We start from the raw sequence: 18,913 nt of genomic DNA, 5'->3' as shown, positions 1-18,913 counted from the left end.
ATGTTTTGGAAGGGCTTTACTGTCAGGTCAGCTTTCTAAGGGCTAGAAATATGTCAAACCTGGCAGCCTTACCTTTATTTAAGAGCCAAAATACAAATAAGTAGATTACAAAGCAATCAATCAATACGGCATTGCAGGATGTTATGGTTGGCATTGACCTCGGAGTTCGGCACCCTCATTTTACAGATGAATAAACTCATCCATAAGCTCTGCAGGAGATGGGGTTCGGCCTTGATTCAGTTACAACTAGCTAACCTTGGACATGCTGCTGTGCCTCAGTTTCCTCATGTGACAGGGAGGAGCTTTCCCTCAGGCATTTTCCTACTTCCAGTTTCTGTGTGTCATGACAAAATGGATTGTATTGATGCATTTCTAGTCCTTAAAAAAGTTTCTTAACTCACACAGAATGACTCTTCTAATCTTTTATGGGGCCTCCTTATATATTCTCTAAAAGTTGGACACATGAGCAATTTATAGTTATTGGGAAAATCGTAACTTTTATTCACTGTCAAAAGAATAAACAGACGAAGATCTTTTCCCTGTTCTGAGCATTTCTTCACTTTTTTCCCTCCCTGGTTTGTTGTTGTAGGGTTGCTTGGGGATATTAGGTTACTGACCTTTGTTTTTCTTTCTACAAGAAGCTTTCACTAAAGTATTTTTTGGGGGGGGTGTCGTATAAGAAACAATGACTCTCACATGCAAGTAATTAAATGGATGTAAGGCAAGAAAAAAAGTGGCACAAATTTGAATTGATGAATTTTCTTTCTGGAAACTCATGGAGCCTAGTCTGAAAGCTGTGTGCAAGCATGCACGGGCTTTCTGAGAATATTCCCTCTCTTCTGATACACTGAAGTCTCTGGGTGAGTTTAGTTCCCCTGCAAGGGCTGGGCAGGCAAGTTTGGCAAACAATCTAATCTGATATGATGCATGCTTTTCTACTCAACTGTAAAAATCTATTTCATTCAGATATCACCTGCTATTCTTATGGCAAGTCTTTGGAATAGAGATCCTAAATGTGTCAAAAATATGTAATGCATTTATGATAGAAATAAATAGAGACGAGGGTGACTTCAGCTTCCTTTCACATGTGCTGGCCAGCACTTGCAGAATTCAAAGTAGGTTATGTTAGCCTTCCCACTTTCAATGCCTTTATGGATGTGGTGTTTATATACCCTAGATTTTCCAGGGCAGCCCTGGGTTGTAAATATTCTGTCCTGTTGTTCCCATAAGTACAATCATACTTGTCAAGCCATGTGTCATGAGTTTCGGTTTGGAAAATACGGGCGCTGTATGTCCATCAGAGCCTGTTGCTCTGGCCTGATGCCTGATGCTGCTGCTCCACTGTGCCCTACCCCTAGCCCACTTCCCGTACTCGTCAAAGGCTTGTTTCAGTTTTAGTCCACTTGCTCTCTCTGCCTCGTGTCTAGGGGACAATGTGAACAGTAAACTAATCTGTGCTAATGGGCAAGCTGGGGAAAATCAGCAGGAGAGGATCCGCCTGAATCCTCAAATCCCAGAATGTTCTGTCTCCATCCAGGTAGCTTAAGGGGCACTTTGGAAATTGTGCCTTGACTTCATTTATCTCTAAGACAAAGTTGTTCTGCAGGTGGTTGGTGGGGACAGATTACTTTTTTTTTTAAATGTTTATTTATTTTGAGAAAGATAGACAACATGAACAGGGGAGGGGCAGAGAGAGAGAGAGAATCCCAAGCAGGCTCCAAGCTCAATGGGGAGCCCAATTGAGAGCCCTAGGCGGGGCTCCATCTCACAACCACGAGATCATGACCTGAGCCGAAATCAAGTGTTGGACACTTAACCAACTGAGCCACCCAGGTGCCCTGGCAGGGACAGATTTCTTAAAGGAGGCAAGAGCTCCCATGTTTCACTGCAAAGATGGCTTCCACCCTGTCAATATCTTTGGCTGGCTTTGCATACGTGTCCCAGATACGATTAAATCTCTGTAACAGTAGGAGAGGAATAAAAGGCCAGTGTGCCAACTTTACTTTTCTGCCCACAATAATTTCTTCTGGTATGTGTACACTGCTCAAATGCTCTTTTTACAAAGTTGGAAAGCAAAATTGTTTTATGACAATATTTGCTGAGACAGCAAGATAAATCTATGCCTCTCCATTGTTAAATCCCTGACCCTCATCGAACCCTGACTTAAAAAAAAATATTCTTTAATGAGGAGGCTCAGTTTAACATTTGTATAAAGATGTTTAGGATTATTTGAAACATTTTGTAGATTTCAAGTTCATTGCCTGCCATTTTCCTTTTAACCTAACCTGTTATTTCTGTTTATTTTATGTGATTTTATTATGTAAACATATAAAGATTTCTACTAACTGTCCAAATAGCTTGCTTTTAAAATCTCTGCTTAACCACTTTTATTTGTATCACATTTTTTTTCTTGTCTTGGTTTAGTACTTACTTAACTGTGATAAATTTCAAATGAATCTCCTTTAACTCTTTAAAAAATAACTTCTCATTCCTCTGTGTTAAGCAGTTTACCTTGTAGAAATTCAATCAGCATTCCTTTTAGCAGTTTGTATTATCTTAAAAAGCAGCATTAGTACCTTGACTTTTCAGTCCTGGGAGCATTTGCTGAACCAGATGCTTTCAATATCATCTATTATTTTTAATCATACATGGTTAAGTCTCAAGAACAGTCTCTTGAGATTGTTGACTACTTAGGAAACTAGAAGAGCAAACAAGTACATGGTATCTTTAGAAACAGGATACAAATTTAGCTTCATTATTATCCTAATCAATATCTGAGTAATTAAGCTGCCTTATTATCAAATTCAAGCTTTCCTTACGGTCTATTATCAGTTTGTCTTTCCTCTTCCTTTATGTCTATATTCAGATAATTTAATGCTAACATTGTAGAATCACCTGGTCTCTTCTGTTCCCTGTAATCTTCTGATAATTATATTTAACTGAGGGATCAGTATGTTCCACACATATTAACTTCTAAAATCTTAACAATAAATCCGAGAGATTTGTATTATTATCCCCATTTTATAGATGGGAACATAAGTTTTGAGTGGGTAAATCATGTTTTTCCGGCTCACAACCAGTAAGAATGAGGCTTAAATTCAAACCAAAGTCTGTCTGACTTAAAAACCCCCACTTCTAACCACTGTGCTATAGTACTTCCTGTTAATGAAGGATAAAGGTGTCTGTTATGTAAATCAACATAGTCATTGACGATGGACTTCCTTCTTTAATCCTGCAATATGCATATATGAAAGCATTTATTAATCTTGCCTGCTTTTCCTTTTTTATTTGAAAAATGCCAAAAAGTATATCATACATTCATAAAAATCATATAAAATTAGAAGCAAAAGACTTCCCCATCCCTCTAAGGTTGCACAACAACCTTACACTCTTTAGTGTGTGTACTTTCAAAGTTCTTCTAGGCGTATCTAGACCTGACTCTATAGACATTTCCTTTTAAATTTTAAAGTTTTAAGGTTTATTACCAAAATTACTGTATCTTATCACTTCTTGCTTGCATAGGGAACATATAAAACTTTATTCCTCTGGAAAACGACTGCAAAGTATCTTTTCTTTTCTTTTTTTTTTTTTGGTAAGGACTTTGAGAGTCAGAGTCTAAGCTGTGTATCAGTGAGGCAAATAGCTTTAAAATATTGATTTTCCTTTTTTTTTTCCTCCTGATATTTGTCCATCGTTAGACTGTAGGAAGAGAAGTTTGGTCAAACACTTAATATTTCATAGTATTTTTTCTCAAAGTGGATGGTTGGAGATTTTTACAAATCCTTTCCTCTTTTAGATCAGAAACGTCTTTTACCAAGAGACATTTAACATAGACTTTTTAGGGCTTCCCTTCTCTACTAAAAAACAGGGGTATTTTCATCTTGAACGAGTGAGGGAGGCAAGGATGAAAAGGCGAACAGAGAGGCAGTCATCACCGCAGAAGTCACAGGAGCACATCTTCGGCCCCTTTGAAGCCATCGGAGTTGGTCTTAGATAAAAGTGCCTAGAAGGCAGAACTTGCCTTCGTTCTTTCGTTCATCAGGGCATTCTCCCTTCCTCCTGTGGGCTCCAACTAAAGGCTATGCATCTGCTTTATTGCTGCTTACATGCAGGGCTTTTGCTTTCATATCTGTTTTTATTTGCTGGATGCTAAACCATGCAAGCCAGGTATCCTGTCTTTCTATCCCAGTGCCTATTTAGTGCTGAATAAATGGATGCAAGATGAAGACCAACTCACACGTGGGTGATTGAATAATGACAATGCTTGCTGTTTGGGACCCTGAGAGTAAGCGACAGGGATTTGCAGTAAGGTATCAATGTCAGCGTGAGAGCCAGAGTGTGCTACTGAACACAGTGTAGGTGTGGACTCATTTATCTCACAAACCCTCCACTTGCTAGAAATGTGTTCTTTTCTGAGGTTCATTCGAGGTTTGGGCCTTAGCTGTCCCACCTGTAACATGGACATAATATCACTCATGGCCTGTGTTGCTGTCAAGATTCAATGATAAAATGATGTAACAGGCTTGGCCCTGATCTTCAGGCTACAGACTTTGTCTGTCTGTCTATCTATCTAATTTATTTCGATGTTTAAAAACATTTACTTGTGACAAAATACACATCACGTAAAATTTACCATCTTAACCAGTTTTAAGTATACAGTTCAGGAGCATTAAGTATATTCGTGTTGTTGTGCAAGTGATCTGTGGATCTCTTTTCTTCTTGCAAAACTGAAACTCTGTACCCATTAAACTACAACTTCCTATTCTTCCCCACCCCCAGCCCTGGGAACTACCATTCTACTTTCTGTCTTTATGAATTTGACTAGTCAAGGCACTTCGCACAAGAGTATTTGTCTTTTTGTAAGCGGCCTATTTCACATAGCGGAACGTCCTCTAGGTTCGTCCGTGTTGTAGCATCTGTCAAAATTTCATTCCTTTTTAAGGTTGAACAATATTCCATTGTACATTTGCTTACATGCTCTCATTAATTGATGCTTGGGTTGCGCCCACCGTTTGGCCATTATGAAATAATGCTGCTGTATCATGGGTGTACCAATATCTCTTCGAGACTCTCCTTCCAGTTCTTTTGGGTATATACCCCAAAGTAGAATTGCTGGATTAGGTGGTAAATCTGTTTTTAACATTCTGAGGAACTGACACACCGTTTCGTGTAGTGGCCACACCATTTAATATTCCCACCCACAGGGCATGTCTCCACGTCCTCGCCAACACTTGTTATTTTCTGTTTTGGAGCGCGTCTGTCCTGATGGGTGTGAGGTAGTATCTCCACCAACTTTTAAACCTTCAGACAAATTCCCATGTTTTGCCTGCTAACCCCCAGAAATAAAATATTGATTATAAAAACAAGTTCAGAATAACATGTAGGCAAAATTAGGGAATGTTGACCACAGAGCAAGATGTTCCAATGCTTATTAGTTGGTTTGCCCTCAATTATCTAGATGTGAATCTATAATTGTTCTTACAACAGATTTTATGTTCACTGAATCTGTTTAGGGAAAAAGCATGGTTAAATGAATTCTGACCTACTTGTTATAAAGAGTATAGAGGAAGCTCCTTCCTTTCCTTGAATGGTACTATTTTGATTCTTCATGTTTTGCTTATTGAAAAGGGCTTGTTATTTTTACTAAGTGATTTAAGATTTTTTAGACATCACTGTTATGTTTAGACCAATGAGACAAAAGCATGTGAAAGATTTACAACTTTACTGTTAGTTTTATGTGCCGGAGGGAAGGTGGCTATATAGATGCTACCTTAAAGAAGGAGTCTATTTTCTGCTATTGAATCAGACCTGGGGCTTGTTGGTCACTGCAGTGAGCCTGCTCGTGAGTAAATGCGGGTGCATTTTAGTGCACTGTAATGTGATTTTTAAACTTGATCAAACAATGAATTCACTGCTGTCATCACATCTCTTCCGATTTTCAAATGCCAACTTGACACCGTCGTTCTCATTAACAATTAAAAAAAAGTTTTGCCCCTCAAGTTTCTATTATAAGGGATGTATTCTTGAAGTTATGGTTACATTAAAATTCTTACTACAAATGAAGCCAGCTAAAAATGTTTACCAACTTGAATTGAGCTCATCATGTTTTGTTTGCTGAATAGGGTTTTGTGATTTTACCAACATAAGAATGAGTCTCCAAACTATTTTTAAAAGTGGAGCTTTTACTCTAAAGAAGTGCTTGCCTCATTTTCTTCATGCTACTCCAAACAAGATGTTGTTTATTACTTTGAAACACTATATGTAAACCCCAGGAATATGTTAAATATGATTGAAGTCTTGGCTGTCTTTAACAAATTGAAGTTTCCAGAAATTTAGCTGTGTTTAAAAACCAAAGCCATGTTTTCAGGAAAGATTTCTATTTCCAAATATGTGGTTGCCCAAACCTTTTATATTTTCATGTCAAATTCAGCTGCCAAATAACACACACTGTACCTTAGCTATAATAGAAAAACACACATAGACGAGATTTTAAAAAGCACTGCAAGAACTATGATCATATTTCTCGAACTTCTGCTATTCCTATGCATATAAGTGTGTCTTTGAGTGAGCTCTATAAGGCGCCGGTCACTTATACTGGGGCAAAGTGACACGCACAACATGAGATTGGCACTGTGTAACAGCTGATCTGGGAAAATACAGGAATTTCTAGCCAGACCAAAATATGAGGTCAAGGAAGTCGCTTTTATAATAATAGTGGTTATCTGTTTAATGTGTGATCTGGCAGTGATATGATGTTGACCATAGGCAATTATGCATATTTCTAAACTGGTTGTATGCAAGCCCAGAGTAAGAGAAATCCCCCGGTTTGTGATAAAAGGGTATTTATTGCCCTTTTATTTCCTTCGTATGCTTTACTTAATCATTTATAAAAGACAAATTAATAGTGAGTACGGATTTCATTTTGTGTTTTATTCTGTAGTCATTCCTACACATTTGGGATATGTATTAATATGTGCTCTTAATAGTTTTGGCACAAGTTCAATGTCAACGAATGAGTGATGTACACATTTTACAGTCCTTCTTAAGGGATAATAATGTTGTTCAGTGACAGTGTGTCTTGATTTCTTCGGGGGCAGCGTACGCAGATATGAGTCATATGGGATAGAGACCTATTAGTTATTTTTTCTCAGCTTGTGCAATGAGGCAACATTTTTGTTTCATTTTAGTGCAGTTTTTTTAGAATGGTATTATCAGGATTAGTGTGTAGATTAATGCCTAAGAAACTGGTTGATCGCTTGGGACTCTATTTTCCTTTATCCTTTCAATGTGACTGAAAAGTTATATTCTATATTTTCATATCAATGACAATGTGATGACACGGCAAAGGAGTTACATTGGCTTGTTGCACACATCAAATCTAATCTTCTTTGTGGAAAAATATGTTTATTTTGAGCAAGAAAAAAGAAATTTGAGTGTTTCAAGTATCAGGAAACCTATGTTGGAAAGGATAGTGATTGGCTGTTGTTTACCTACTCCATGGGCTGAACAAGGAGAAATGGGGTTGAATTTTAGTAAAACAGGTTTAAATTAGCCATGCGAAGCACTTACAGAAGACACCACGATACGATGGGTTGCAATTGCTGCCTTCTTTATTCCCAGGGACTCCGTCTGCTGTACTCACCAGGGCTCAGCATGGTATCTGGCACAGAAGAGGGGCTCAACCGATATTAAATGAATAAAGAGAAAGAATGGATTAGGGAAGATGCTCATAAAAGGCAGAGCATTTGTGCCCAATGTAGGGTATTAATTTTAAGGTTTAATAGTGTCATTATTTTAGGAACCTCTACAAAGAAATCAGAATTGTAAATATTGAAAAATCTCCCCAGAATTTTAAATTTGAACAATACGCCATGTTTACCTACACAGTTTCCAATTTTCCCTTTAGAATAGCACAGCATACTGGGGGCGTCTGGGTGGCTCAATCAGTGAAGTGTCCGATTTCAGCTCAAGTCATGATCTCAATGTTTGGTTCATGAGTTTGAGCCCCTAGTCATGTCTCCCTCTGCCCCTTCCCCCGCTTACATTCTTCCTCTTTCTCTCTCTCTCTCTCTCAAAAATAAATAAACATTTTAAAAAGTAGCACAGTGTAAAGGATGTGGGGTTATTGGTTGGGAGTGGTGGGCTGGGAGACTTCTGGCCCCAGAATTCAGTAGAGGTGGGGAGGCTGGGCTATTAGCTGCAATGTTGCCTTCAAGAAGCCCAAGACTGAATATGAGATGTTAGGGGGTATATGTTTTGTCCATTTATTTCTGAAGGCTTTTTCCAGAGTAATTTTCTTTTCTTTTTTTTTTTTTTTGTGGGTGAGGGGGAATGTGGTCAGTTATATATTATATCAAGCTTCTAATGTCAAGCTGAACCTCAACAAAAGATTTTATTTGAAAGATGTGAAAAAAGAAAAGCTTCAAATAAGGAGCTAAGTGTAGCCACCAGACCTTGAGGAGTTCTGAAAGCTCAAAGAAGGTATCCCATCTGGGTGTGGACTGCTTGCTAGAAGACTGGCTGGCCAGTGCCAGACTATCAGCAGAGAAGACCAGACAGTACCACACGGTGACCAACCCTTGGGCTGGGTGTTTGGTGGTTCAGTCCACGAGGACTCCTATGCTAGATCTCTGGTGGAGATGACATCGGGGGCTGTCATGGGTGGGCCTAATTCATAATAAACTGAAGGCACTCCAGAGTTGCCAAGTTTTACAGGCCTGGGGAAATATTTAAGGCCTGATCACAAAATACTGGTTGCATATTAGAAGTACGGAGGCCAGGTTAATAACTAAGCAAAATGCAATATTGTGTCAGCTTCATTCATTTTCAAAAAGAGTATCATAAAAATGTCACTGCATTTGAAAACAGTTTTTAAGTTAAAGCGCAAACATTCCTCTACGTGCTTGCTGATCACTTAGAAATCGTAGCTGGTTATAAGTTAGGCATGTTACCCAAGGCCTAAAATTTCAAAAACAAAATTGTAAAAATCCTTTCAAAAATTTCACGCGAAATGATTCTATTTAATATGGGATATGGGTACATTTTAATCTGCTTGATATCATTGATCAGGTGCATAGGGTCTGCAGGGCATTTAAAGGGCCTCAAATCTGAGAGACTAGGTGGGAAAAAGTAGGAGGTTAGGTGTATTTTAAAAGGCGCTACGAGAGCATTACATAGATGCCTAGCTTTATTTCTTTATAAAGTATTATTTCTTTATAAGGTCTTTTCTTTTTTATTGAAGTGTAATTGACATGCAATATCATGTTAGTTTTATGTATACAACACAATGATTCAACTTTTGTATACACTGTGAACGGATCACTGCAATGTCTAGTCACATCTGTCACCATACAAGTTAACACAACGCTACTGGATGTATTCCCGCTTCTGTACGTTACCTCCCCATGACTTACTTATTTTATAACTAGAAGTTTATACCTCTTGATCCCCATTACCCATTCCCCCATCTATCTGCTCTCAGGCAACCACCACTCTGTTCTCTGGGCCTATGAGTCTGGATTTGGTTTTGTTTTGTTTGTTAGATTCCACGTAAATGAGTATTTGTTTTTCTCTGTTTGACTTATTTCACTTATTAAATGCCTTCAAGATCTACTATGTTGTTGCAAATGGTGAGATTTCATTCCTATTTACAGCTAATTAGTATTCCATTGTAAATTTTTACTCTGTCTTCTTTATCCATTTATCCGTCAATGGACTTTTAGGTGATTTCCATATCTTGTCTATTGCAAATAATATTGCAGTGAACATAGGATGAATATATCTTTCCAAATTAGTGTCTTTGTTTTCTTCAGATAGATACCCAGTAATGGAATTGGTGAATCATATGGTAACTCTATTTTTAATTTTTTAAGGAACCTCTATATTGTTTTCCATGGTGGCCATACCAGTTTACATTCCCACCAATAGTGCACATGGATTCCCTTTTCTCTGCATCCTCACCAACACTTGTTATTTCTGTCTTTTTGATACTTGCCATTCTGATAGGTATAAAATGATATCTCATTGTGGCTTTTGATTTGCATTTCCCTGATGATTAGTGATATTGAACATCTAATTATGTGCTTCTTAGTCATCTGTATATCTTCACTAGAAAAATGACTATTAGATCATCTGCCCATTTTTAAATCAGATTTGTTGTTGTTGTTGAGTTGTAGTTCTTTGCATATTCTGGATATCAACCCCTTATCAGATTGGCAAATATCTTCTCCAGTTTAGTAGGTTGCCTTCCACTTTGTTTATGGTTTCCTTAGCTACGCAGAAGACTTTTCTTTGTTTCTCTTTTTCTTTTCTTTTCTTTTTTTTTTTTTTACAAGAGAACAAATCTATACCTTTATTTACTTTTCAGTAAGTTTAAATCCTTGAGGGGTACAGCATCACATGGATTCTGTGGCCAATGGTTTTAGCAGGAAGGTTGCTTTGGAATTTGGCAAATCATGCCACTGTTTCCATGAGCATGAGTTACTTTTCCACAGATTACTCTGGTTTTGTTCAGTTTGCCACTGGGAGTCACTGTGTTGTTCTTTGCTTTCTACACATAAGCACATTTCTTGGCCTAGGTGGAATTCAGTTTCATCTCAAGCATAAACACCTTCAATTTTAAGAAGGGCTGTGTTCTCCCTCTGGTTCTAGAGAACCCACTTATAGCCAGCAAATATGGCCTTGGACTACAGCCTTCCAGACATATTTGTCATTTTAGGAGTCCTGTCAAAAAGAGTATCAGGAGAATCTTGAAATCTATGGAGGCTACGTTTCCCACAGGCCTCCACAGGCTGCAAGATGGGAGAAAGAGCTATGCAGAAGCTTTTTAGTTTGATGTGATCCCATTTATTTTTGATTTTGTTTCCCTTGCCTTTGGAGTCAGAGTCAAAAAACTATCACCACAACCAATATCAAGGAGGTTACTGCCTATGTTTTCTTCTAGGAATTTTATGTTTTCAGGTCTAACATTAAAGTCTTTAATCCATTTTGTGTTTATTTTCATAAATGGTGCAAGGCAGTGGTCCAGTTTCATTCTTGCACTGGTAGTGGCACACCATTTTTTTTTTTAGCACCATTTGTTGAAGAGACCATTCTTTATTCGTTGTACATTCCTGACCCCTTTGTCATAAATTAATTGACCATACATGCATGAGTTTATTTCTGGACTCTCTATTATATTCCAGAGATCTATGTGTCTATTTTTATGCCAATACATATTGTTTCAATTACTGTGGCTTTATATTATAGTTTGAAATCACAGAGCTTGATACTTCTGGATTTGTTCTTCTTAAGATTGTCTTGGTTCTTCGGAGTATTTTGAGGTTCCATATAAATTTTGTAATTATTTGTTTAAGTTCTGTGAATAATGCCATTAGAATTTGATAGAGATTGCATTGAATCTGTATTGCTTCAGGTAGTATGGATAATTTTATAATATTAATTCTTCCAATCCATGATCATGGAATATCCTTCCACTTATTTATGTCTTCTTCAATTTCTTTCACCAATGTCTTATAGTTGTACCTCAGGGTACAGGTCTTTCACCTCCTTGGTTAAATTTATTCCTAGGTATTTTGTTCCTTTTGATGCAGTTGTATATGGAATTGTAATCTTTTTTTTTTTTAATTTTTTTTCAACGTTTTTATTTATTTTTGGGACAGAGAGAGAGACAGAGCATGAGCGGGGGAGGGGCAGAGAGAGAGGGAGACACAGAATCGGAAACAGGCTCCAGGCTCCAGGCTCCGAGCCATCAGCCCAGAGCCTGACGCGGGGCTCGAACTCACGGACCGCGAGATCGTGACCTGGCTGAAGTCGGACGCTTAACCGACTGCGCCACCCAGGCGCCCCTATGGAATTGTAATCTTGATTTCTGTTGGTTATAGTTCAATATTAGTGTATGGAAGTGTAACAGATTTTTGTATATTAATTTTGTATCCTGCAGCTTTACCAAATTCATTTATTAGCTCTAACCATTTTTAGTGGAGTCCTTAGGGTTATCTAAATATAGTACCATGTCATCCACAACAAGTAACAAATACTTTTCCTTTCCAGTTTGGATGAATTTCTTTCTTTCTTTCTTTCTTTCTTCCTTCCTTCCTTCCTTCCTTCCTTCCTTCCTTCCTCCCTTTCTTTCTTTCTTTCTTTCTTTCTTTCTTTCTTTCTTTTTCTCTGCCTAATTGCTGTGGTAGGACTTCCAATACTATGTGGAGTAAAAGTGAGGATGGGATGCCTGGCTGGCTCAGTCAGTAGAGCGTGTGACTCTTGAGGGGTTGGGAGTTCAAGCCCCATGTTAGGTATCAAGATTACTTACAAATAAAATCTTTTTTTTTTTTTAAAGTGAAGATACTGGGCATTGCTATTTTATTTCTGATCTGCAGATGTTGAACCATCCTTGCATCATTAGAATAAATCCCACTTTGATCATGGTGTATCATCTTTAAAAAAATTTTTTTTTAATGTTTATTTTTGAGAGAGACAGAGTGTGAGCAGGGGAGGGGCAGAGAGAGAGGGAGACACAGAATCTGAAGCAAGCTCCAGGCTCCGAGCTGTCAGCACAGAGCCCGATGTGGAGCTTGCACTCATGAATCTTGAGATCATGACCTGAGATGAAGTTGGACGCTTAACCAACTAAGCATCCAGGTGCTCCATGGTGTATGATCTTTTTAATGTGTTCTTGGATTCCATTTGCTAACATTTTGTTGAAGATTTTTGTATATATTTTTAATATCCCAGTACGAGGATCTTGGCCTATAATTTTCTTTTTTTGTATGATGTCTTTGTCTGGTTTTGGTATCAGTATAATGCTGGCTTCAGAGAAAGTGTTTGGAAGGCATTCCCTCCTCTTCAATTTTGTGGAGAAGTTTGAAAAAGATAAGTATTAAATCTTCTTGAATGTTTGGTAGAATTCACCAGAAAGCCATCTGATCCTGGACTTTTGTATGTTGGGAGGTTTCTGATTACTCATTCAATCTCTTTATTTGATCTATTCAGAATCTATTTTTTCATGAGTCAGTCTTGGAAGATTGTATATTTCCAGGTATTTATTCATGTCGTCTAGGTTGTCCAGTTTGTGGGCATAGAATTGTTTATCATAGACTCATAATCCTTCGTGTGTCTGTGGTACCATTTGTTGTTTCACTTGTCTTATTTCTGATTTTATTTAATTGAGCCTTCTCATTTTCTTGGTGAGTCTAGCTCAACGTTTGTTAATTTTGTCTATCTTTTCAAAGAAACAGCTCTTAGTTTTGTTGACCTTTTCTATTTGTTTTTTTAGTGTCTATTTCATTTATTTCTGCTCTGATTTTTATTATTTCTTTCCTTCTACTAACTGTGAGTTTTGTTTGTTCTTTTTATAGTTCCTTTGGTTGTAAAGTTACATTGTTTATTTCAGATTTTTCTTATTTCTTGACTTAGGCTTGTTACCGGCATGAACTTCCCTTTTATATCCTCCTTTGCTACGTCCTTAGGTTTTGGTATGCCATATTTCTGCTTTCATTTGTCTCTAGATATTTTTTGATTTCTCTTTGATTTCTTTTTTTTTTTTTTTTAATTTTTTTTTTCAACGTTTATTTATTTTTGGGACAGAGAGAGACAGAGCATGAGCGGGGGAGGGGCAGAGAGAGAGGGAGACACAGAATCGGAAACAGGCTCCAGGCTCTGAGCCATCAGCCCAGAGCCTGACGCGGGGCTCCAACTCACGGACCGCGAGATCGTGACCTGGCTGAAGTCGGACGCTTAACCGACTGCGCCACCCAGGCGCCCCTATTTCTCTTTGATTTCTTTGATGACCTGTTGGTTGTTCAGTAGCATGCTGTTTCGTTTTCACATTTTTGTAACTTTTCCAGTTTTTCTAGTTTTATACCATTGTGGTTGGAGAATATACTTGATATGACTTCATTCTTCTTGAGATTTGTTTTGTGGCCTACTGTGATCTATACTGGAGAATGTTCCATCTGCTCTTCAGAGAAATTTGTATTCTTCTGTTTTCAGATAGAATGTTCTGTGTATGTCTATTAATAAAGTGATCTAGTCTAATGTGTCATTTAAGGCTGATGTTTCCTTATTGATTTTCTGTCTGGGTGATCTATCCAATTGATATAAGTGGGGTGTTAAACTCCCCCACTCTTATTGTGTTGCTGTCAATTTCTCCCTTTAGGTCCGTTAATCTTTGCTTTATATATTTTATTGCCTCTATGTTGGGTATGTGTATATTTATAAATGTTAAGCATTCTTGCTGGATTGACTCCTTTATCATTATGCAATGTCTTTCTTTATATTTTATTTTAGTTTTTGTTTTTAAAACCTTTTCATTTGATATAAATGTAGCTACATCAGCTTTTTAAAAATTTCAATTTGTTTGCCTATCTTTTTCCATCCCTTCACTTTCAGTCTGTGTGTATACTTCTGAAGTGAGTCCCTTGTAGGCAACATAGAGAGGCATCTTGTTTTTTATCCATTTAGCCACAGTGCATGTCTTTTGATTGGAGAATTTAATCTGTTTACATTTAAAGTAATTATTGATAGGTATAACTTGTTGCCGTTTTGTTAATTGTTTTCGGGCCATTTTTGTAGTTCCTCTCCATTCCTTTTCTCTTCTCTTTCTCTTTTCCATTGTGGTTTGATGGCTTTCTTTAGTATTATGTTTTGTCTTCCAGCTTGCTGATTAGTTCTGCTTTATTCAGTCTACTTTTGAACCTGTAGTATATTTTTTAGTTCAATTATTATGTTCTTCAGCTCTGTGACTTCTGTTTGGTACTTTTTAATATTTTATATCTACTTGTTGAAGTTCTGTGTTCATCTGTTCTTCTCCCAAGTTTGGCGAGCATCTTTATGACCATTACTTGAACTTTATCAGGTAGATTACTTATCTTCACTTCACTAAGGTCTTTTTCTGAGGCTTTGTCTTGATCTTTCTTTTAGAATGCATTCCTCTGTCTCTTCACTTTGACTGATTCTCTGTGCTTGTTTCTATAAGGTGAAACAGTTACCTCTCCCAATCTTGAAGGAGTGGCCTTGTGCAGAAGGTGAGCCACTGGGCCCAGAAATGCAATCCCCTCTGGCCACCAGAGCCAGGGCTCAAGCGGCATTCCCTGTGTAAGTTGCACATGGCTGCTGATGGTTATGGCTGGGCAAGGGCTGTAGCATTGGGTATGTGGGGTGCCTGGCTGGCTGGCTGCCTGTGGTATGGCTGTGGTGTGTGCGGGGGGGAGGGTGTGCTCATGCGTACCAGCAGGTTAGAGGGAGATTGCCAAAGTGGCACCTGCCTGTGCTGACATTAACAAGGTAGAATGAGATCCAAGAGTGGTGCCTGCCAGAACTTCCATCCCCAGAGACAGTTCCATTGGTTTTCCAGCTCTCCAGCACTTGCTTTAAGATTGGTAAGTAGATCTCCTTCATATGTGATATAGGTGCTTTTCTAACTGCTGCTCTTGTGCTAGGTCCTGGGGTGAGAGAGTTTGCAGGTGTGAGTCCTTTAAGGGCAGGTTCTCTGTTTCCTATAGTTCTTTGGTTCTCTTGGGCATAATCCCCATTGGTTTTAGATTTGGGGGGCTCATCTTTCTGATGCAGGACCCAAGAGTTGGGATGCCTGATGTGGAGACATGAATCTCTTGGTCCTCAAGGAAAAGTTTCATGTTGTTGAGGTCCCTGCTGATTGTGGGTTTCTGGGCCTGAGGTGGGATTTTAGCAGGAGCACATCTCTGCCTCTTCTACCTATCTTGATGTGGCTCTTCTATCTTTTGTTGTGGAGGCATTGTTCATCGAGTTTTCAGAACTTCTTCAGAGAAAATTATTCAATATGTAGCTGTAGATTTGTTATGTCTATGGGAGAAGATGACTTCAGGATCTTCCTAGGTTGCCATCTTGAACCTGAGCTCTCTTTGTGAGTCCTTTCCTTTCTTTCTTTCTTTCTTTCTTTCTTTCTTTCTTTCTTTCTTTCTCTTTCCTTTCTTTCTTTCCTTCTTTTCTTCCCTTTTTCTTTCTTAGCATCCTGATTTTTCCAAGGAGTTTATTTGGGAAAACTTGGGGACAGGGAGGCTCTGCATCTGCAAGAAAGTTTTGGGCTTCTTGGTGGTTAAGCATGGCTTGTGCTGCTGATATAGGACCTGGTGAGGCAGTGGGAATTTGATCTTGAAGTCATGCAACTGCTTGACTGCCACTCAGCGGCACTTGCTGGCTGCAATCTCCTACATCTTCATGATCTGGATTGAATGTGCCCAGGCACTTGTGCTGGTTGCCCATGTTTCAGTAGCACTGGGTGACAACACCTGCAGTGGGGAGGTTCCAGGACTTCCAGTACATGTTGTAGGTGCTGCTGCAGAAGTCCTAGCACAGCTAGATGCTGCAGTTCTTCACCTTCCAGGGAGGTTTCTCAAACACCTGTCCACAGTAGACCATTTCCTCTGAAGACTTACTCATCTTCTTTAGCTAAGAGACAAAAGCAGAAGCAGAACTTGGTGATAATAGGATTAGGTAGAAAGGTTCACATGCAATAGAGGGGAAGAGTGCAGCATTTGGAGGTGGGCAGGCAGTGCAAGGCACTCTCACAGTGTGCCCAAGGCCTTCATGGCGCACTCTCCACACTTGCCACCATTCAAGAAAGGGATCCCTTTACTTTCAGTGAAATATTTTATGGTAAGCAGACAGGCAACTTGGAAAGCAATGGATCCGATCCTTAAGTACCCAATATGTGGTAGCCAACCCGAATGAGGAAAAGGTAAGAATTTGACCTTGTATGAATAATACTGTGCAGTGCATCTTGTGATATATGCTTTTATGTTAAAATGCTTAAAATTGGTTTAATCTGTACAGTCAGGAGATGTGCTCTTTGTTTTCCAGTTGACTACATGCCTTTGGTATAACTTGCAAGTTAGGGAAAGAAGATGACAATTCTAGTTTCAGTTAGAGGGGTTGTAAATGAATGTAGAACTCTCTCTGGGGCAGAGTTATTTCTTAGTATGCTCTGAACTTTGATAATGTAAAATGACTATTATTTTGATTTTTTACTCCTTACATAACCATACTGTTTGCACATCAACAGATAAGAGTACATGGGTGCTTCCATTTCAGGCCAGTCCTAACTATGTTTTTAACATTCTAGAAGGGCTGTATTTGTAATTTGGTGAGTCCTTCAGTGCAAGCCATAAAATGTTATTGATACAGTTGTCTAGTGTTTAGGTAGAATAAATTGTTCATTTTTAAATTTTTTTATTATATTTTTATTATATTTTATTATTTTAAATTATTTTTTATTATCCTGTTGTCTTCTTCTTCTTCTTCTGATTTTTGTTTAGTAATCTCTTCATACAAACTCTACACTCGAACTCATGACCCCTAGATCAAGAGTCACATGCTCTACCAACTGAGCCAGCCAGGTGCCCGTCATTATCTTGTATTCTTAGCCACAAGTTTTCTAATTATGACAGACACTTAGGCGTACTTATGTAATAATAATTTAAGGGTCCATTTTATCAACATGCATATATTATTTTTATTTTTTAAAGTTGATTTATTTATTTTGAGAGAGTGTGGGGGGGGAGGGGCAGAAAGAGAGAGGGAAAGAAAGAAAATCCCACGCAGGCAGCCACAGGGCTCAAACTCACAAACTGTGACATCAGAACCTGAGCTGAAATTAAGAGTCGAACGCTTAACTGACTGAGCTGCCCAGGCACCCCCAAGATGGACACATTTTAGAGGTAATACTTCCATAGTGTTTTTAGCTTTCATAACTTACTCTTTTTAATCTTTCACAGTATATTATGATGTATTTGTTGCATATTAGTTTCATTCTTGATAGATGAGACAACCAAAGGCATGGACTACTGAAATGAATCGCAAGGCCACAGTCTTTAGTTAATCCCAAAGAAGGGCTGCTCTCCAGATTCCCAGGTGAATCCTTCCACAGCCTTTCGGAAAAAGAGGTAGGATGTAGGGTTTTAGTTATTAGTTCTCCAGCTCAATGCTTTTTTCTTGAGTTGTGTAAATTAAGAGCATCTTCAGGTAGAGGGTAACCGACAAGCTTTGTTAGGAAGGGGCACCGTGAGTCTTGTCCAGCTATGCTTCCCGGGCACGTCACCATAATAACTACTAATAGACACTGGTCAACTCAATGACTGAGTGAATAAAGGAGTGGGAGTAACGGCTCCTAACAGGAGTTTGCCAGCGGCAGCTGGAGCTCTCTGCAAAGCCCGGGAATGGTGGGCCTGTCTGTATCTGACCAATGAACTGACACAACCTGTGAGCACACCACTGTCGAACTGGTTCTCTTGGCCTGGCTTTGCTCTGCCCACTTCACTCATTCTCCTCAGGCCAACTTGAGACTGAGTCTCGTGCAGAGACTACCAGCTTCGATCTGTTCTTCGTCAGAAGAGGTTAGGAGATGTGCCTTGTGTTCAAATGGAGCGAGCGAGTGGAAGGGGACTAAATACCTCCAGTGGACACGGGTTGGGTGTCCTAGCAAAGATGTTATGGGAATTAGCATTAGTGTTGAATTTATGCAGGGCTTTCACACCCTCACATTCGGCATGCTATCCCCAAAGAACTGCCATGACTAAATGCTGCGACCTGGCACTAACAAACGGTGCATTAAATAACCGTATGCAGCGCATTGCTCTGCAGGCTGGCAGCATACTGTCGAGGTGACGCTTCCTTGTTCTGTGCCAGGCCTTCTCGAGGAGAGCCACAGGGACAAATTTCTCTATGGTCTCAGAACCAGGAATAATTGCGTCCTGCCGAGCAAATGGCATATTCTTTGTGTTAGGGACACTCCGATCCATGCAGTGAATCATATTTCCCTCTTCATGTGGCCTGTCTGAAAGCTCCAGTTCAAATTTATAGATACTGCTGGCAAGTACGTAAGACTTCCTTGCAATAATTTTGTCTTTTAATTTCATTGTAGTTTCCCTTAGACTCATTT

General features: G+C 38.9%; 2 pseudogenes; both read right to left on the bottom strand.

Moving 5' to 3' along the window:
- Nucleotides 1-10,371: 10,371 nt before the first annotated feature.
- LOC125173469 (60S ribosomal protein L35a-like) lies at nt 10,372-10,712 on the bottom strand (annotated as a pseudogene).
- A 5,268-nt stretch (nt 10,713-15,980) lies between these two features.
- On the bottom strand, nt 15,981-18,296 carry LOC125171641 (60S ribosomal protein L18a-like; annotated as a pseudogene).
- Between the last annotated feature and the right edge of the window lie 617 nt (nt 18,297-18,913).

This window comes from Prionailurus viverrinus, chromosome C1 (genome assembly GCF_022837055.1).
Source record: "Prionailurus viverrinus isolate Anna chromosome C1, UM_Priviv_1.0, whole genome shotgun sequence".
Lineage (NCBI taxonomy): Eukaryota > Metazoa > Chordata > Mammalia > Carnivora > Felidae > Prionailurus > Prionailurus viverrinus.
This window is presented reverse-complemented; position numbering and strand designations above follow the sequence as displayed.